This window comes from Pleurodeles waltl, chromosome 3_1, assembly GCF_031143425.1.
Source record: "Pleurodeles waltl isolate 20211129_DDA chromosome 3_1, aPleWal1.hap1.20221129, whole genome shotgun sequence".
In the NCBI taxonomy this organism is placed as follows: Eukaryota; Metazoa; Chordata; class Amphibia; order Caudata; family Salamandridae; genus Pleurodeles; species Pleurodeles waltl.
Window position 1 is genome coordinate 99,598,903 of NC_090440.1, and position 21,644 is coordinate 99,620,546.

Here is a 21,644-nt window from a genome sequence, read left to right on the forward strand (position 1 = left end):
AGTATAATGCTGCACGTTTGGTCATAGTACAGCAAAAGGCAAACTAAAGGTGACCAGTCAAGATTTGAAACAGGCCTTCCATTGTGCCGCAAGACGTCACCATGTTTTAGTAACTTTTGAATCAATGGATCTAGTAAACACTTTTTTTGTTAAAGTATGCTAATTATGCAGGAGATGGTGGCTTGTGTGGCAAATGCGGCAAATTCATAATTTTGTATCAACCGCCCGCTATGGACACAAAAACACATAATTTCAGTGTTCCTGGCATTATGTTAGGTGGGATTGTTGACGCCCAAGTTTCGGTGTGCTTTCTGCACAATCTACCTTGGCTTTACATTACCTAATGTTCACCATGGTCGGAAAGCAGTTGCATCATCACGCCTCACATCTGAAAGAATGACCTTCTGAGATTGAATACAGCAGATCAACATTATTAGTGGGGAGTATAAAAGCTGCCCATGGTCATGTGACCCAGAGGAAGCACATAGAGGTGGGAGAAATGATGGAGATAGCTGCTATGTGCTTTTTTATGTGGTGGTAGAATAATTTGGTGATAAAGTCGACATTTTGTTTACATTTGTAACGCCTCCTGGTTGAACATTTCTTTATAGGAGGACAAGTGAAAAGATATTTACTGAAGTGATTGCAGCTCTATGCTCTATGCTTCTTTTGTTTGAGTGACCATCATTCTGAATCTGCTGAAGGCCACCTGGCACCCTTGGGAGAGCCAGCAGAGAGAACACAGTTACCCTCTCCAGTGCTATTAAGACTGAGCAAGGCTGTGCAGGTCCCAATACAGTGCAACACAATTTTAGATGCATGTTCCTGTATTCCTCCCCTCACGCCCCTCCCACAGGCTGGCATTTACCAGTCTGGATCACCAACACCACCATCTCTAGGGGGATGTATTGTGTGACTGCTCCCATCTCTAAATCTGAAAACTCCTTCCTTTCCAGCAGTGTCAATGGGACTTGCCCAGCTCCCTAATAAAAAGCCCCACTTTGACACCTGCTATATGTAGACCACATGAAACCTGTGTTTGCCACACCTACAAATGGGTGTACTTCTGAAGGCACATATCCCACAATGGAATATTCCCCAGAAAAGCTTTACTTTTTTGCATTGGAAATGTCCTGATCTATGCCCTAGTTTAACGGTTTTGCAGGTTGTTGACCACTTTTTTCATGCACACACTTTTTGTAACACAACACTGATACAATGTTACCTCTTGAATTTCCTACCTTAGAACTTCTAAATAGCTTTGTTATGAAACCTCTGTATTACCTGGGCTGAGGAAGCTTAATCATTCTATTGTCAACATTTTCAACTCTGATGTAGAAAGAAGGAGAAAGCTGTCATTTCATTGTTAAAGATTCCTTTACACCTGACTGTTCAGCTGTCAAACTATTATGCCGTGTACCCTACGCCCTTGAGTTCTATCCTTCGTACAATAATCTGTGATTCTCCTGTGATTTAGGACCATATTATATTTTAACTGAGTTGAAGGTCAGTTGAAACACATAAGCCCATTCTTTGAACATGGAAATGCTGCTTTCAGAGACACTGGCTAAATTTACATTGACTTGCAATATAAATTGAAGATCTTTCCCATTTAATCCAGAGTGTAGTAGTACTAGTCAGACATAATATTAGAACACTGGAATGTTGAGAGCTCGTTATAGGCCACACGCATGGCTCAGGGACTTCAGTAACCAGAATAGCCCTCAGCAGACCTGCCAACCTCCCCAAAAATCCCATAGTGTGAGAAGGGGGCGTGACCTTGGAGGGGGGGGGTGTGACCTTGGGGGGGGCGTGACCTCATGCCGAAAAACACCAAAGAGTCACTTTTGCCTCCACCACAGCCCCAAACCCCCTCCTCTAACAAAAAACAAAAGCTTGCTGAGGCTGCTGATGACGTCCTGGGGTATTTTCACACCCATTAATAAACAGCAGCAGTTAAAAGCCTTAAAAAACGAACTGAAAACCACTGCTTACAGTGGTTTTCAGCTTCTTTTCCCTCCCACTGTGTGATATTGGCTCCTCACTGGGAGACAGTGTGAGGAGAGCCAATATCATGTGTCACACTGTGGCACTGTGTGAGTTGGTAGATCTGCCTCAGCAGCAGTGTAGGAGGCTGACCTGGTTTGTAGTGAGTACCAAGGGGTACTTACACTCTGCACCAGGTCCAGGTATCCCTTATTAGTGTAGAAGAGGTGTCTAGCAGCTTAGGCTGATAGAAAAGGTAGCTTAGCAGAGCAGCTTAGGCTGAACTAGGAGACATGCAAAGCTCCTACTATACCACTGGTGTCTTATGCACAATATCGAAAGAAAACACATTACACAGATATACTAAAAATAAAGGTACTTTATTTTTATGACAATATGCCAAAAGTATCTCAGTGAGTACCCTCAGTATGAGGATAGCAAATATACACAAGACATATGTACACAATACCAAAAATATGCAGTAATAGCAATAGAAAGCAATGCAAGCAATGTACAGTCACAATAGATTGCATTGAGAGCACCTAGGTATAGGGGCAACACAAACCATATACTCCTAAAGTGGAATGCGAACCACGAATGGACCCCAAACCTATGTGAGCTTGTAGAGGGTCGCTGGGACTGTAAGAAAACAGTGAGGGTTAGAAAAATAGTCTACCCCAAGACCCTGAAAAGTAGGTGTAAAGTGCACCTAAGTTCCCCAGAGAGCACAGAAGTCGTGATAGGGGAATTCTGCAAGGAAGACCAGCACCAGCAATGGAACAATGATGAATTTCCGGTCGAGAGTACCTGTGAAACAAGGGGACCAAGTCCAAGAGTCACGACAAAGTCGAGATTGGGCAGATGCCCAGGAAATGCCAGCTGAGGATGCAAAGAAGCTGCCACCGGATGGTAGAAGCTGTGGATTCTGCAAGAACGAAGAGGACTAGGAACTTCCCCTTTGGAGGATGGATGTCCCACGTCGTGAAGAAGCTTGCAGAGGTGTTCCCACGCAGAAAGACCACAAACAAGCCTTGCTAGCTGCAAGGGTCGTGGTTAGGGTTTTTGGATGCTGCTATGGCCCGGGAGGGACCAGGAAGTCGCCAATTATGTGAGGAGACAGAGGGGGAGCCCAGCAAGATAAGGAGCCCTCTTAGAAGCAGGCAGCACCCGCAGAAGGGCCGGAACAGGCACTACGAAGAAGAGTGAACCAGAGCTCACCCGAAGTCACAAAAGAAGGTCCCACGACACCGGAGGCCAACTCAGGAGGTCATGCACTGCAGGTTAGAGTGTCGGGGACCCAGGCTTGGCTGTGCACAAAGGAAATCCTGGAAGAGTGCACAGGAGCCGGAGCAGCTGCAAATCATGCGGTACCCAGCAATGCAGTCTAGCGTGGTGAGGCAAGGACTTACCTCCACCAAACTTGGACTGAAGAGTCACTGGACTGTAGGAGTCACTTGGACAGAGTTGCTGAGTTCCAGGGACCACGCTCGTCGTGCTGAGACGGGACCCAGAGGACCGGTGATGCAGTCTTTTGGTGCCTGCGGTTGCAGGGGGAAGATTCCATCGACCCACAGGAGATTTCTTCGGAGCTTCTAGTGCAGAGAGGAGGCAGACTACCCCCACAGCATGCACCACCAGGAAAGCAGTCGAGAAGGCGGCTGGATCAGCGATACAAGGTTGCAGTAGTCGTCTTTGCTACTTTGTTGCGGTTTTGCAGGCGTCCAGAGCAGTCAGCGGTCGATTCCTTGGCAGAAGGTGAAGAGAGAGATGCAGAGGAACTCTGATGAGCTCTTGCATTCGTTATCTAAAGAATTCCCCAAAGCAGAGACCCTAAATAGCCAGAAAAGGAGGTTTGGCTACTTAGGAAGGAGGATAGGCTAGCAACACAGGTAAGAGCCTATCAGAAGGAGTCTCTGATGTCACCTGCTGGCACTGGCCACTCAGAGAAGTCCAGTGTGCCAGCAGCACCTCTGTTTCGAAGATGGCAGAGGTCTGGAGCACACTGGAGGAGCTCTGGGCACCTCCCAGGGGAGGTGCAGGTCAGGGGAGTGGTCACTCCCCTTTCCTTTGTCCAGTTTCGCGCCAGAGCAGGGCTGGGGGATCCCTGAACCGGTGTAGACTGGCTTATGCAGAGATGGGCACCATCTGTGCCCATCAAAGCATTTCCAGAGGCTGGGGGAGGCTACTCCTCCCCAGCCCTGACACCTTTTTCCAAAGGGAGAGGGTGTAACACCCTCTCTCTGAGGAAGTCCTTTGTTCTGCCTTCCTGGCCCAAGCCTGGCTGGACCCCAGGAGGGCAGAAACCTGTCTGAGGGGTTGGGAGCAGCTGCAGTGAAACCCCGGGAAAGGTAGTTTGGCAGTACCCGGGTCTGTGCTAGAGACTCAGGGGATCATGGGATTGTCTCCCCAATGCCAGAATGGCATTGGGGTGACAATTCCATGATCTTAGACATGTTACATGGCCATGTTCGGAGTTACCATTGTGACGCTGTACATAGGTAGTGACCTATGTACAGTGCACGCGTGTAATGGTGTCCCCGCACTCACAAAGTCCGGGGGATTTGCCCTGAACAATGTGGGGGCACCTTGGCTAGTGCCAGGGTGCCCACACACTAAGTAACTTAGCACCCAACCTTTGCCAGGTAAAGGTTAGACATATACGTGACTTATAAGTTACTTAAGTGCAGTGGTAAATGGCTGTGAAATAACGTGGACGTTATTTCACTCAGTCTGCAGTGGCAGGCCTGTGTAAGAATTGTCAGAGCTCCCTATGGGTGGCAAAAGAAATGCTGCAGCCCATAGGGATCTCCTGGAACCCCAATACCCTGGGTACCTCAGTACCATATACTAGGGAATTATAAGGGTGTTCCAGTATGCCAATGTGAATTGGTAAAATTGGTCACTAGCCTGTTAGTGACAATTTGGAAAGCAAAGAGAGAGCATAACCACTGAGGTTCTGGTTAGCAGAGCCTCAGTGAGACAGTTAGTCATCACAGAGGGAACACATACAGGGCACACTTATGAGCACTGGGGCCCTAACTGGCAGGGTCCCAGTGACACATGCAAATAAAACAAAATATATATAGTGAAATATGGGGGTAACAAGCCAGGCAAGATGGTACTTTCCTACACAACCCCCCCCCCAAACAAAGGACAATAAGACTAGCCATGACCTGATGAGTCTTCATTGTCTAAGTGGAAATATCTGGAGAGTCCATCTGCATTGGAGTGGGTACTCCCAGGTCTATGTTCCACTGTATAGTCCATTCCCTGTAGAGATATGGACCACCTCAACAATTTAGGGTTTTCACCTTTCATTTGTTTTAGCCAAAGTAGAGGTTTGTGGTCTGTCTGAACAATGAAGTGAGTGCCAAACAGGTATGGCCTCAACTTCTTCGGTGCCCAGACCACAGCAAAGGCCTCCCTCTCTATGGCAGACCAACGCTTTTCTCTAGGGGTCAACCTCCTGCTGATAAAAGCAACAGGTTGATCCTGGCCCTCAGAATTGAGTTGTGATAAGACTGCCCCTACCCCTAATTCAGATGCATCCGTTTGAACAATGAATTTCTTGGAGTAACATGGGCTTTTTAGGACAGGTGCAGAGCACATGGCCTGTTACAGCTCCTCAAAAGCTTTCTGACAGCTAGCTGTCCACAATACCTTTTTAGGCATTTTCTTTGAAGTATGGTCATTAAGAGGGGCTGCTATGGAGCCATAGTTCTTAATGAACCTCCTGTAATACCCAGTGAACCCTAAGAAGGCTCTCACCTAGGTCTGAGTTGTAGGGGGAATCCAATCTATAATAGTTTGGATTTTCCCCTGAAGTGGTGCAATCTGTTCCCCACCTACAAGGTGTCCCAGATAAACCACTTTCCCCTGCCCTATCTGGCACTTTGAAGCCTTGATAGTGAGGCCTGCCTTTTGCAGGGCCTCCAAAACTTTCCAAAGGTGGACCAAGTGATCATCCCAGGTGGAGCTAAAGACAGCTATATCATCTAGATATGCTGCACTAAAAGCCTCCAACCCTTGCAGGACTGTATTCACCAACCTCTGAAAAGTGGCAGGTGCATTTTTCAAACCAAAGGGCATTTCTGTGAATTGGTAGTGCCCTCCAATAGTCGAAAATGCAGTTTTTGCTTTAGCATCCTCTGATAACTTGATCTGCCAATACCCTGCAGTCAAATCAAAGGTGCTTAGATACTTGGCAGATGCCAGTGTATCTATTAACTCATCTGCCCTGGGTACAGGGTGAGCATCAGTTTTAGTTACCTGGTTGAGACCTCTGTAATCCACACAAAATCTCATTTCCTTCTTTCCATCTTTGGAATGAGGTTTTGGTACAAGTACCACAGGAGAGGCCCATGGACTTTCAGAGTGCTCACCACTCCCAGTTCAAGCATTTTCTGAACCTCTTGTTTTATGCAGTCCCTGACATGGTCAGGCTGCCTATAGATCTTACTTTTGACAGGCAAGCTGTCTCCAGTATCTATAGTGTGCTCACACCAAGAAGTGGTGCCTGGCACAGTAGAAAAGAGTTCAGAAAACTGACCCAGGAGATTAATGCAGTGGTCTTTCTGCTCAGCAGTAAGACAATCTGCCAAAACTACACCTTCCACTAGAGCATCTTGTTCTGTGGAAGAGAAGAGATCAGGGAGTGGGTCACTCTCTTCTTCCTGTCCTTCATCTGTTGCCATGAGCAGGGTGAGATCAGCCCTGTCATAGTAGGGTTTCAGGCGATTGACATGGAGCACACTAAGGGGACTCCTGGCAGTGCCTAAGTCAACCTTTTTCTCAACAATAATGTGGGGACCACTCCATTTGTCTTGGAGTGCTCTTGGGGCCACAGGCTCCAAGACCCACACCTTCTGTCCTGGTTGGTACTGAATCAGAACAGCCTTCTGGTCATGCCATTGCTTTTGGAGCTCTTGGCTGGCCTGAAGGTTTTTACTGGCCTTTTTCATATACTCAGCCATTCTGGATCTTAGGGCAAGTACATAGTCCACTATGTCTTGCTTAGGAGCTTTTAAAGGTTGTTCCCAACCCTCCTTTACAAGTGTTAAAGGACCTCTTACAGGGAGCCCAAAAAGGAGTTCAAAGGAGCTGAAGCCCACTCCTTTCTGGGTTACCTCCCTGTCAGCAAAAAGGAGGCAAGGTAACAGGACATCCCATATCCTCCTGAGTTTTTCAGGGAGTCCCATTATCATTCCTTTGAGAGTTTTGTTAAACCTCTCAACCAGTCCATATGTTTGTGCATGATAAGGCGTGGTTAATTTGTATGTTACACCACATTCCTTCCACATGGCCTTCAAGTATGCAGACATAAAGTTGCTACCCCTGTCTGATACCACCTCTTTTGGGAAACCCACCCTGGAAAAGATTCCCAGGAGGGCCTTTGCTACTGCAGGAGCTGTAGTGGTCCTTAGAGGAATTGCTTCAGGATATCTTGTGGCATGGTCCACTACCACCAAGATAAACCTATTGCCTGAAGCAGTAGGAGGGTTAAGGGGGCCAACTATGTCAACCCCTACCCTTTCAAAGGGAACCCCAACCACCGGTAGTGGAATAAGGGGAGCCTTTGGGGTGCCACCTGTTTTGCCACTGGCTTGAGAGGTGACACAGGACTTACAAAATTCCTTTGTGTCCTCTGACATTCTAGGCCAATGAAACAGGGGGACAAGCCTATCCCATGTTTTCATCTGCCCTAAATGTCCAGCCAAGGGAATGTCGTGGGCTAGAGTTAGGAGGAACTCTCTGTATTGCAGGGGAATAACCAATCTCCTGGCAGCTCCAGGTTTTGGGTCCCTTGCCTCTGTATACAAGAGGTTGTCCTCCCAGTAAACTCTGTGAGAGTCACCGACATCCCCATTTTGCTGTTTGACAGCTTGCTGTCTTAGACCCTCTAGTGTGGGACAGGTCTGCTGTGCCACACTCAGCTCCTCCCTGGCAGGCCCCCCTCCACCCAAAAGCTCAGCAGTGTCTGCTTCCAGCTCCTCTGGTGAAGGTTCTGCACAGGGGGGAAATTATTCTTCCTCAGAAGTTGAATCTACTGTAGAGGGAGGGATAGTAGGTAGTGATTTACCTTTACTAACCCTAGTTTTAGGGAGCACTTGGTCCATTGTTCCAGGATCCAAGTCACCCTCTCCTTTTTGCTTTTTGGCCTGAGCCCTTTGTCAAAGCAAAAAAATGCCCAGGAATGCCCAGCATTGCTGCATGAGCCTCCAACTCCAGTTCTGCCCAAGCTGATGTCTCTAAATCGTTCCCTAGTAGACAGTCTACAGGTAAATCTGAGGCAACCATAACTTTCTTTGGACCAGTAACCCCCCCTCCCCCCAGTTGAGATTCACAACAGCCATGGGGTGGCTAAGAGTGTTGTTATGAGCATCAGTCACTTGGTACTGGTGACCAAGTAGGTGTTGTTCAGTGTGGACCAGTTTCTCTATTATCATGGTAACACTGGCACCTGTGTCCCTGTAGGCCTGAACCTCAACACCATTTATTAGGGAACGTTGCTTGTACTTATCCATATTAAGGGGTACAAGCAACCAAGGTGGCCAAATCAATGGCACCTTCAGAGACTAACACAGCCTCTGTGGTCTCCCTAACAAGACCAACCCCAACTAAATTACCAAAAGTGAGCCCAGCTACTCCCTTGGATTGGCTATTAGAAGGTTTGCTCCCACCACCACTGCTATTACTAGGGGCACTAGGTGTAGCAGTAGGGGTTGTAGTGGTGGGAGGCTTGATGCTTTTCTTTGGACAACTGGCATCAGTTGTCCAATGGCCTTTTTCTTTACATAAATAGCACCATGGTTTCTTTACTTGATTAGAAGAGGATTTGGACCCACCACCCCCACCAGAGTGTTTTTGTGGGCCTGATGAAGACTAATTTTTAGATTTGTCCTCACCCTTGTCTGAAGACTTACCATCCTTCTTCTTGCCATCCTTGTCACCCCCTGTATTAACTTTTCTGTTCACTCTTGTTCTGACCCATTTGTCTGCCTTCTTTCCCAATTCATGGGGAGAGGTCAGATCTGAGTCCACTAGATATTGGTGTAACAAATCAGACACACAGTTATTAAGAATATGCTCTCTCAGGATTAAGTTATACAGGCTTTCATAGTCAGAAATTTTACTGCCATGTAACCACCCCTCCAAGGCCTTCACTGAATGGTCAACAAAGTCTACCCAGTCTTGTGAAGACTCCTTTTTGGTTTCTCTGAACGTGATCCTGTACTGTTCAGTGGTTAAGCCATAACCATCTAGGAGTACATTCTTTAAAACTGTAAAAATATTGGCATCACTTTCCTTCACAGTAAGGAGCCTATCCCTACCCTTTCCACTGAAAGATAGCCATAGGATAGCAGCCCACTGCCTTTGAGGGACCCCCTGTACAACACAGGCCCTCTCAAGTGCAGCAAACCACTTGTTTATGTCATCCCCCTCCTTGTAAGGGGGAACTATCTTGTGCAGATTCCTAGAATCATGCTCTTTCACAGGATTACTATCTGTAATACTGCTGCTGCCACCATGGGGTCCAAACCCCAACCTCTGCCTTTCTTTTCCTAAGTCAAAAGTTTCCCTGTCTAGAGCCAGCTGTTGCTGTTTAAGCTTCAGTCTGGACTCTTCCACTCTCAATCTATTGAGTTCCCTTTCTAACATTCTGTCATCAGGGTGGGTGGGTTGGGCATGCTTAGACACAGAAGAATGGTGTGAATGAACAGAGGGAGACCTGTCCCTAATAGTTGGCACTCTAACAACCTGGCCTGCAGGAGTGACACTCCTACTGTGATGAGAGCTCACATTAGTACCAGCCATGCTAGGTGGCCTGCTAAGGGGCAGGTTGGGAAGAATACTATCTAACATTCTTACTGGGGCTACCCCAGAATCAGAGTGTGAACCATCTGCTGATTTCTCACCTTATGTGCCACCTAAGGCCTTATCATTTTCAATGAGCATATTAACCAACAATTCTCTAGAGGGATTCTTCCCTTCCCCTAAACCTCTATCAATACAGAGACTCCTTGCACCTTTCCAGCTAAGGTGGTCATAAGCAGTGCTGACCAGATCAAGAGTTTGACATGTACCAGACATGATAGAAAAAGGTTTAAGGGACAGAAAAAGAAAGAAAAAGTTTCAGAACTTTTTAAGGAAACAGAAAAAAACCTTTTCAACTTTTAAGAAACTTTTTGAAAGTTTAGAGGTACTTTTCAGCACTTAGCAATAGAGTAAGAGAAGAAAAGCAAAACTTTTTGGTTATGTGTACATACACTGAACTTGTTTTGTATATTTTTCTCTTATGAAAAGTACAAAATGACAAAGTGGTAAGTAGTTGCAAGTACTTATCCCACCGCTGCACAACCAATGTAGGAGGCTGGCCTGGTTTGTAGTGAGTACCAAGGGGTACTTACACTCTGCACCAGGTCCAGGTATCCCTTATTAGTGTAGAAGAGGTGTCTAGCAGCTTAGGCTGATAGAAAAGGTAGCTTAGCAGAGCAGCTTAGGCTGAACTAGGAGACATGCAAAGCTCCTACTATACCACTGGTGTCATATGCACAATATCGAAAGAAAACACAATACACAGATATACTAAAAATAAAGGTACTTTATTTTTATGACAATATGCCAAAAGTATCTCAGTGAGTACCCTCAGTATGAGGATAGCAAATATACACAAGATATATGTACACAATACCAAAAATATGCAGTAATAGCAATAGAAAGCAATGCAAGCAATGTACAGTCACAATAGATTGCAATGAGAGCACATAGGTATAGGGGCAACACAAACTATATACTCCAAAAGTGGAATGCGAACCACGAATTGACCCCAAACCTATTTGAGCTTGTAGAGGGTCCCTGGGACTGTAAGAAAACAGTGAGGGTTAGAAAAATAGCCCACCCCAAGACCCTGAAAAGTAGGTGTAAAGTGCACCTAAGTAACCCAGAGAGCACAGAGGTCGTGATAGGGGAATTCTGCAAGGAAGACCAACACCAGCAATGCAACAACAATGGATTTCCTGACGAGAGTACCTGTGAAACAAGGGCACCAAGTCCAAGAGTCGCGACAAAGTCGAGATTGGGCAGATGCCCAGGAAATGCCAGCTGAGGATGCAAAGAAGCTGCCACCGGATGGTAGAAGCTGTGGATTCTCCAAGAACGAAGAGGACTAGGAACTTCCCCTTTGGAGGATGGATATCCCACGTCGTGAAGAAGCTTGCAGAGGTGTTCCCATGCAGAAAGACCGCAAACAAGCCTTGCTAGCTGCAAGGGTTGCGGTTAGGGTTTTTGGATGCTGCTGTGGCCCGGGAGGGACCAGGATATCGCCAATTACGTGAGGAGACAGAGGGGGCACCCAGCAAGACAAGGAGCCCTCTTAGAAGCAGGCAGCACACGCAGAAGTGCCGGAACAGGCACTACAAAGAAGAGTGAACTGGAGCTCACCCGAAGTCACAAAAGAAGGTCCCACGACGCCGGAGGACAACTCAGGAGGTCGTGCACTGCAGGTTAGAGTGTCGGGGATCCAGGCTTGGCTGTGCACAAAGGAAATCCTGGAAGAGTGCACAGGAGCCGGAGCAGCTGCAAATCACGCGGTACCCAGCAATTCAGTCTAGCGTGGTGAGGCAAGGACTTACCTCCACCAAACTTGGACTGAAGAGTCACTGGACGGTGGGACTCACTTGGACAGAGTTGCTGAGTTCCAGGGACCACGCTCGTCGTGCTGAGAGGGGACCCAGAGGACCGGTGATGCATTCTTTTGGTGCCTGCGGTTGCAGGGGGAAGATTCCATCGACCCACGGGAGATTTCTTCGGAGCTTCTAGTGCAGAGAGGAGGCAGACTACCCCCACAGCATGCACCACCAGGAAAGCAGTCGAGAAGGCGGCTGGATCAGCGATACAAGGTTGCAGTAGTCGTCTTTGCTACTTTGTTGCGGTTTTGCAGGCGTCCAGAGCAGTCAGCGGTCGATTCCTTGGCAGAAGGTGAAGAGAGAGAGGCAGAGGAACTCTGATGAGCTCTCGCATTCGTTATCTAAAGAATTCCCCAAAGCAGAGACCCTAAATAGCCAGAAAAGGAGGTTTGGCTACTTAGGAAGGAAGATAGGCTAGCAACACAGGTAAGAGCCTATCAGAAGGAGTCTCTGACGTCACCTGCTGGCACTGGCCACTCAGAGCAGTCCAGTGTGCCAGCTGCACCTCTGTTTCCAAGATGGCAGAGGTCTGGAGCACACTGGAGGAGCTCTGGGCAGCTCCCAGGGGAGGTGCAGGTCAGGGGTGTGGTCACTCGACTTTCCTTTGTCCAGTTTCGCGCCAGAGCAGGGCTGGGGGATCCCTGAACCGGTGTAGACTGGCTTATGCAGAGATGGGCACCATCTGTGCCCATCAAAGCATTTCCAGAGGCTGGGGGAGGCTACTCCTCACCAGCCCTGACACCTTTTTCCAAAGGGAGAGGGTGTAACACCCTCTCTCTGAGGAAGTCCTTTGTTCTGCCTTCCTTGGCCAAGCCTGGCTGGACCCCAGGAGGGCAGAAACCTGTCTGAGGGGTTGGCAGCAGCAGCAGCTGCAGTGAAACCCCGGGAAAGGTAGTTTGGCAGTACCCGGGTCTGTGCTAGAGACTTGGGGGATCATGGGATTGTCTCCCCAATGCCAGAATAGCATTGGGGTGACAATTCCATGATCTTAGACATGTTACATGGCCATGTTCGGAGTTACCATTGTGACGCTGTACATAGGTAGTGACCTATGTACAGTGCACGCTTGTAATGGTGTCCCCGCACTCACAAAGTCCGGGGAATTTGCCCTGAACAATGTGGGGGCACCTTGGCTAGTGCCAGGGTGCCCACACACTAAGTAACTTAGCACCCAACCTTTACCAGGTAAAGGTTAGACATATAGGTGACTTATAAGTTACTTAAGTGCAGTGGTAAATGGCTGTGAAATAACGTGGACGTTATTTCACTCAGGCTGCAGTGGCAGGCCTGTGTAAGAATTGTCAGAGCTCCCTATGGGTGGCAAAAGAAATGCTGCAGCCCATAGGGATCTCCTGGAACCCCAATACCCTGGGTACCTCAGTACCATATATTAGGGAATTATAAGGGTGTTCCAGTATGCCAATGTGAATTGGTGAAATTGGTCACTAACCTGTTAGTGACAATTTGGAAAGCAAAGAGAGAGCATAACCACTGAGGTTCTGGATAGCAGAGCCTCAGTGAGACAGTTAGTCATCACACAGGGAACACATACAGGGCACACTTATGAGCACTGGGGCCCTGGCTGGCAGGGTCCCAGTGACACATGCAACTAAAACAACATATATACAGTGAAATATGGGGGTAACATGCCAGGCAAGATGGTACTTTCCTACACAACCCCCCCCAAACGAAGGACAATAAGACTAGCCATGACCTGATGAGTCTTCATTGTCTAAGTGGAAATATCTGGAGAGTCCATCTGCATTGGAGTGGACACTCCCAGGTCTATGTTCCACTGTATAGTCCATTCCCTGTAGAGATATGGACCACCTTAACAATTTAGGGTTTTCACCTTTCATTTGTTTTAGCCAAAGTAGAGGTTTGTGGTCTGTCTGAACAATGAAGTGAGTGCCAAACCGGTATGGCCTCAACTTCTTCAGTGCCCAGACCACAGCAAAGGCCTCCCTCTCTATGGCAGACCAACGCTTTTCTCTAGGGGTCAACCTCCTGCTGATAAAAGCAACAGGTTGATCCTGGCCCTCAGAATTAAGTTGTGATAAGACTGCCCCTACCCCTAATTCAGATGCATCAGTTTGAACAATTAATTTCTTGGAGTAAATATGGGCTTTTTAGGACAGGTGCAGAGCACATGGCCTGTTTCAGCTCCTCAAAAGCTTTCTGACAGCTAGCTGTCCACAATAACCTTTTAGGCATTTTCTTTGAAGTATGGTCATTAAGAGGGGCTGCTATGGAGCCATAGTTCTTTATGAACCTCCTGTAATACCCAGTGAGGCCTAAGAAGGCTCTCACCTGGGTCTGATTTGTAGGGGGAATCCAATCTATAATAGTTTGGATTTTCCCCTGAAGTGGTGCAATCTGTTCCCCACCTACAAGGTGTCCCAGATAAACCACTTTCCCCTGCCCTATCTGGCACTTTGAAGCCTTCATAGTGAGGCCTGCCTTTTGCAGGGCCTCCAAAACTTTCCAAAGGTGGACCAGGTGATCATCCCAGGTGGAGCTAAAGACAGCTATATCATCTAGATATGCTGCACTAAAAGCCTCCAACCCTTGCAGGACTGTATTCACCAACCTCTGAAAAGTGGCAGGTGCCTTTTTCAAAACAAAGGGCATTTCTGTGAATTGGTAGTGCCCTCCAAAAGTCGAAAATGCAGTTTTTGCTTTAGCATCCTCTGATAACTTGATCTGCCAATACCCTGCAGTCAAATAAAAGGTGCTTAGATACTTGGCAGATGCCAGTGTATCTATTAGCTCATCTGCCCTGGTTATAGGGTGAGCATCAGTTTTAGTTACCTGGTTGAGACCTCTGTAATCCACACAAAATCTAATTTCCTTCTTTCCATCTTTGGAATGAGGTTTTGGTACAAGTACCACAGGAGAGGCCCATGGACATTCAGAGTGCTCACCACTCCCAGTTCAAGCATTTTCTGAACCTCTTGTTTTATGCAGTCCCTGACATGGTCAGGCTGCCTATAGATCTTACTTTTGACAGGCAAGCTGTCTCCAGTATCTATAGTGTGCTCACACCAAGAAGTGGTGCCTGGCACAGTAGAAAAGAGTTCAGAAAACTGACCCAGGAGATTAATGCAGTGGTCTTTCTGCTCAGCAGTAAGACAATCTGCCAAAACTACACCTTCCACTAGAGCATCTTGTTCTGTGGAAGAGAAGAGATCAGGGAGAGGGTCACTCTCTTCTTCCTGTCCTTCATCTGTTGCCATGAGCAGGGTGAGATCAGCCCTGTCATAGTAGGGTTTCAGGCGATTGACATGGAGCACACTAAGGGGACTCCTGGCAGTGCCTAAGTCAACCAAGTAGGTGACGTCTCCCTTTTTCTCAACAATAATGTGGGGACCGCTCCATTTGTCTTGGAGTGCTCTTGGGGCCACAGGCTCCAAGACCCACACCTTCTGTCCTGGTTGGTACTGAATCAGAACAGCCTTCTGGTCATGCCATTGCTTTTGGAGCTCTTGGCTGGCCTGAAGGTTTGTACTGGCCTTTTTCATATACTCAGCCATTCTGGATCTTAGGCCAAGTACATAGTCCACTATGTCTTGCTTAGGAGCTTTTAAAGGTTGTTCCCAACCCTCCTTTACAAGTGTTAGAGGACCTCTTACAGGGTGCCCAAATAGGAGTTCAAAGGGGCTGAAGCCCACTCCTTTCTGGGGTACCTCCCTGTAAGCAAAAAGGAAGCAAGGTAACAGGACATCCCATATCCTCCTGAGTTTTTCAGGGAGTCCCATTATCATTCCTTTGAGAGTTTTGTTAAACCTCTCAACCAGTCCATTTGTTTGTGGATAATAAGGCGTGGTGAATTTGTATGTTACACCACATTCCTTCCACATGGCCTTCAAGTATGCAGACATAAAGTTGCTACCCCTGTCTGATACCACCTCTTTTGGGAAACCCACCCTGGAAAAGATTCCCAGGAGGGCCTTTGCCACTGCAGGAGCTGTAGTGGTCCTTAGAGGAATTGCTTCAGGATATCTTGTGGCATGGTCCACTACCACCAAGATAAACCTATTGCCTGAAGCAGTTGGAGGGTCAAAGGGGCCAACTATGTCAACCCCTACCCTTTCAAAGGGAACCCCAACCACCGGTAGTGGAATAAGGGGAGCCTTTGGGGTGCTACCTGTTTTGCCACTGGCTTGACAGGTGACACAGGACTTACAAAATTCCTTTGTGTCCTCTGACATTCTAGGCCAATGAAACAGGGGGACAAGCCTATCCCATGTTTTCATCTGCCCTAAATGTCCAGCCAGGGGAATGTCGTGGGCTAGAGTTAGGAGGAACTCTCTGTATTGCAGGGGAATAACCAATCTCCTGGCAGCTCCAGGTTTTGGGTCCCTTGCCTCTGTATACAAGAGGTTGTCCTCCCAGTAAACTCTTTGAGAGTCACCGACATCCCCATTTTGCTGTTTGACAGCTTGCTGTCTTAGACCCTCTAGTGTGGGACAGGTCTGCTGTGCCACACTCAGCTCCTCCCTGGCAGGCCCCCCTCCACCCAAAAGCTCAGCAGTGTCTGCTTCCAGCTCCTCTGGTGAAGGTTCTGCACAGGGGGGAAATTCTTCTTCCTCAGAAGTTGAATCTACTGTAGAGGGAGGGATAGTAGGTAGTGATTTACCTTTACTAACCCTAGCTTTAGGGAGCACTTGGTCCATTGTTCCAGGATCCCAGTCACCCTGTCCTTTTTGCTTTTTGGCCTGAGCCCTTGTCAAAGCAAAAATATGCCCAGGAATGCCCAGCATTGCTGCATGAGCCTCCAACTCCACTTCTGCCCAAGCTGATGTCTCTAAATCGTTCCCTAGTAGACAGTCTACAGGTAAATCTGAGGCAACCACAACTTTCTTTGGACCAGTAACCCCCCCCCCCCCCAGTTGAGATTCACAACAGCCATGGGGTGGCTAAGAGTGTTGTTATGAGCATCGGTCACTTGGTACTGGTGACCAAGTAGGTGTTGTTCAGGGTGGACCAGTTTCTCTATTACCATGGTAACACTGGCACCTGTGTCCCTGTAGGGCTGAACCTCAACACCATTTATTAGGGGAAGTTGCTTGTACTTATCCATATTAAGGGGACAAGCAACCAAGGTGGCCAAATCAATGGCACCTTCAGAGACTAACACAGCCTCTGTGGTCTCCCTAACAAGACCAACCCCAACTAAATTACCAAAAGTGAGCACAGCTACTCCCTTGGATTGGCTATTAGTAGGTTTGTTCCCACCACCACTGCTATTACTAGGGGCACTAGGTGTAGCAGTAGGGGTTGTAGTGGTGGGAGGCTTGATGCTTTTCTTTGGACAACTGGCATCAGTTGTCCAATGGCCTTTTACTTTACATAAATAGCACCATGGTTTCTTTACTTGATTAGAAGAGGATTTGGACCCACCACCCCCACCAGAGTGTTTTTGTGGGCCTGATGAAGACTCATTTTTAGATTTGTCCTCACCCTTGTCTGAAGACTTACCATCCTTCTTCTTGCCATCCTTGTCACCCCCTGTATGAACTTTTCTGTTCACTCTTGTTCTGACCCATTTGTCTGCCTTCTTTCCCAATTCTTGGGGAGAGGTCAGATCTGAGTCCTATAGATATTGGTGTAACAAATCAGACACACAGTTATTAAGAATATGCTCTCTCAGGATTAAGTTATACAGGCTTTCATAGTCAGAAACTTTACTGCCATGTAACCACCCCTCCAAGGCCTTCACTGAATGGTCAACAAAGTCTACCCAGTCTTGTGAAGACTCCTTTTTGGTTTCTCTGAACGTCATCCTGTACTGTTCAGTGGTTAAGCCATAACCATCTAGGAGTACATTCTTTAAAACTGTAAAATTATTGGCATCACTTTCCTTCACAGTAAGGAGCCTATCCCTACCCTTTCCACTGAAAGATAGCCATAGGATAGCAGCCAACTGCCTTTGAGGGACCCCCTATACAACACAGGCCCTCTCAAGTGCAGCAAACCACTTGTTAATGTCATCCCCCTCCTTGTAAGAGGGAACTATCGTGTGCAGATTCCTAGAATCATGCTCTTTCACAGGATTACTATCTATAATACTGCTGCTGCCACCATGGGGTCCAAACCCCAACCTCTGCCTTTCTTTTTCTAAGTCAAAAGTTTCCCTGTCTAGAGCCAGCTGTTGCTGTTTAAGCTTCAGTCTGGACTCTTCCACTCTCAATCTATTGAGTTCCCTTTCTAACATTCTGTCATCAGGGTGGGTGGGTTGGGCATGCTTAGACACAGAAGAATGGTGTGAATGAACAGAGGGAGACCTGTCCCTAACAGTTGGCACTCTAAGAACCTGGCCTGCAGGAGTGACACTCCTACTGTGATGAGAGCTCACATTAGTACCAGCCATGCTAGGTGGCCTGCTAAGGGGCAGGTTGGGAAGAATACTATCTAACATTGTTACTGGGGCTACCCCAGAATCAGAGTGTGAACCATCTGCTGATTTCTCACCTGATGTGCCACCTAAGGCCTTATCATTTTCAATGAGCATATTAACCAACAATTCTCTAGAGGGATTCTTCCCTACCCCTAAACCTCTATCAATACAGAGACTCCTTGCACCTTTCCAGCTAAGGTGGTCATAAGCAGTGCTGGCCAGATCAAGAGTTTGACCTGTACCAGACATGATAGAAAAAGGTTTAAGGGACAGAAAAAGAAAGAAAAAGTTTCAGAACTTTTTAAGGAAACAGAAAAAAACTTTTTCAACTTTTAAGAAACTTTTTGAAAGTTTAGAGGTACTTTTCAGCACTTAGCAATAGAGTAAGAGAAGAAAAGCAAAACTTTTTGGTTATGTGTACATACACTGAACTTGTTTTATATATTGTTCTCTTATGAAAAGTACAAAATTACAAAGTGGTAAGTAGTTGCAAGTACTTATCCCACCGCTGCACAACCAATGTAAGAGGCTGGCCTGGTTTGTAGTGAGTACCAAGGGGTACTTACACTCTGCACCAGGTCCAGGTATCCCTTATTAGTGTAGAAGAGGAGTCTAGCAGCTTAGGCTGATAGAAAGGTAGCTTAGCAGAGCAGCTTAGGCTGAACTAGGAGACATGCAAGCTCCTACTATACCACTGATGTCATATGCACAATATCAAAAGAAAACACAATACACAGATATACTAAAAATAAAGGTACTTTATTTTTATGACAATATGCCAAAAGTATCTCAGTGAGTACCCTCAGTATGAGGATAGCAAATATACACAAGATATATGTACACAATACCAAAAATATGCAGTAATAGCAATAGAAAGCAATGCAAGCAATGTACAGTCACAATAGATTGCAATGAGAGCACCTAGGTATAGGGGCAACACAAACAATATACTCCAAAAGTGGAATGCGAACCACGAATTGACCCCAAACCTATGTGAGCTGTAGAGGGTCGCTGGGACTGTAAGAAAACAGTGAGGGTTAGAAAAATATCCCACACCAAGACCCTGAAAAGTAGGTGTAAAGTGCACCTAAGTAACCCAGAGAGCACAGAAGTCGTGATAGGGGAATTCTGCAAGGAAGACCAACACCAGCAATGCAACAACGATGGATTTCCGGACGAGAGTACCTGTGAAACAAGGGCACCAAGTCCAAGAGTCGCGACAAAGTCGAGATTTGGCAGATGCCCAGGAAATGGCAGCTGAGGATGCAAAGAAGCTACCACCGGATGGTAGAAGCTGTGGATTCTGCAAGAACGAAGAGGACTAGGAACTTCCCCTTTGGAGGATGGATATCCCACGTCGTGAAGAAGCTTGCAGAGGACCGTAAACAAGCCTTGCTAGCGGCAAGGGTCGCAGTTCGGGTTTTTGGATGCTGCTGTGGCCTGGGAGGGACCAGGATGTCGCCAATTGTGTGAGGAGACAGAGGGGGTGCCCAGCAAGACAAGGAGCCCTCTTAGAAGCAGGCAGCACCCGCAGAAGTGCCAGAACAGGCACTACGAAGAAGAGTGAACCGAGCTCACCCGAAGTCACAAAAGAAGGTCCCACGACGCCGGAGGACAACTCAGGAGGTCGTGCACTGCAGGTTAGAGTGTCGGGGACCCAGGCTTGGCTGTGCACAAAGGAAATCCTGGAAGTGTACACAGGAGCCGGAGCAGCTGCAAATCACGCGGTACCCAGCAATACAGTCTAGTGTGGTGAGGCAAGGACTTACCTCCACCAAACTTGGACTGAAGAGTCACTGGACTGTGGGAGTCACTTGGACAGAGTTGCTGAGTTCCAGGGACTACGCTCGTCGTGCTGAGAGGGGACCCAGAGGACCGGTGATGCAGTCTTTTGGTGCCTGCGGTTGCAGGGGGAAGATTCCGTCGACCCACGGGAGATTTCTTCGGAAGCTTCTAGTGCAGAGAGGAGGCAGACTACCCCCACAGCATGCACCACCAGGAAAGCAGTCGAGAAGGTGGCTGGATCAGTGATACAAGGTTGCAGTAGTCGTCTTTGCTACTTTGTTGCGGTTTTGCAGGCGTCCAGAGCAGTCAGCGGTCGATTCCTTGGCAGAAGGTGAAGAGAGAGATTCAGAGGAACTCTGATGAGCTCTTGCATTCGTTATCTAAAGAATTCCCCAAAGCAGAGACCCTAAATAGCCAGAAAAGGAGGTTTGGCTACTTAGGAAGGAGGAGAGGCTAGCAACACAGGTAAGAGCCTATCAGAAGGAGTCTCTGACGTCACCTGCTGGCACTGGCCACTCAGAGCAGTTCAGTGTGCCAGCAGCACCTCTGTTTCCAAGATGGCAGAGGTCTGGAGCACACTGGAGGAGCTCTGGGCACCTCCCAGGGGAGGTGCAGGTCAGGGGAGTGGTCACTCCCCTTTCCTTTGTCCAGTTTCGCGCCAGAGCAGGGCTGGGGGATCCCTGAACCGGTGTAGACTGGCTTATGCAGAGATGGGCACCATCTGTGCCCATCAAAGCACTCCTCCCCAGCCCTGACACCTTTTTCCAAAGGGATAGGGTGTAACACCCTCTCTCTGAGGAAGTCCTTTGTTCTGCCTTCCTGGGCCAAGCCTGGCTGGACCCCAGGAGGGCAGAAACCTGTCTGAGGGGTTGGCAGCAGCAGCAGCTGCAGTGAAACCCCGGGAAAGGTAGTTTGGCAGTACCTGGGTCTGTGCTAGAGACTCGGGGGATCATGGAATTGTCTCCCCAATGCCAGAATGGCATTGGGGTGACAATTCCATGATCTTAGACATGTTACATGGCCATGTTCGGAGTTACCATTGTGACGCTGTACATAGGTAGTGACCTATGTACAGTGCAAGCGTGTAATGGTGTCCCCGCACTCACAAAGTCCAGGGAATTTGCCCTGAACAATGTGGGGGCACCTTGGCTAAGTAACTTAGCACCCAACCTTTACCAGGTAAAGGTTAGACATATAGGTGACTTATAAGTTACTTAAGTGCAGTGGTAAATGGCTGTGAAATAACATGGACGTTATTTCACTCAGGCTGCAGTGGCAGGCCTGTGTAAGAATTGTCAGAGCTCCCTATGGGTGGCAAAAGAAATGCTTCAGCCCATAGGGATCTCCTGGAACCCCAATACCCTGGGTACCTCAGTACCATATACTAGGGAATTATAAGGGTGTTCCAGTATGCCAATGTGAATTGGTGAAATTGGTCACTAGCCTGTTAGTGACAATTTGGAAAGCAAAGAGAGAGCATAACCACTGAGGTTCTGGTTAGCAGAGCCTCAGTGAGACAATTAGTCATCACACAGGGAACACATACAGGGCACACTTATGAGCACTGGGGCCCTGCCTGGCAGGGTCCCAGTGACACATACAACTAAAACAACATATATACAGTGAAATATGGGGGTAACATGCCAGGCAAGATGGTACTTTCCTACAAGCAGGCTCTAATGCTTTATGAGATTATCCTGGTCGATCAAGGAATGAGTAGTCCCACAAGTTCCACAAAGCATTGTGCCTAAACAACCTGCATTCTTTTAGAAGTGTGATACATGGTA

The 21,644-nt window shown here is 47.6% G+C and overlaps 1 protein-coding gene across 2 annotated transcripts in view; it reads left to right on the forward strand.

Annotated features, from left to right (window-relative positions):
• NELL1 (neural EGFL like 1) overlaps positions 1-21,644 on the forward strand; it is a 3,335,977-nt gene that overhangs the window by 590,276 nt on the left and 2,724,057 nt on the right. The window lies entirely within an intron of this gene.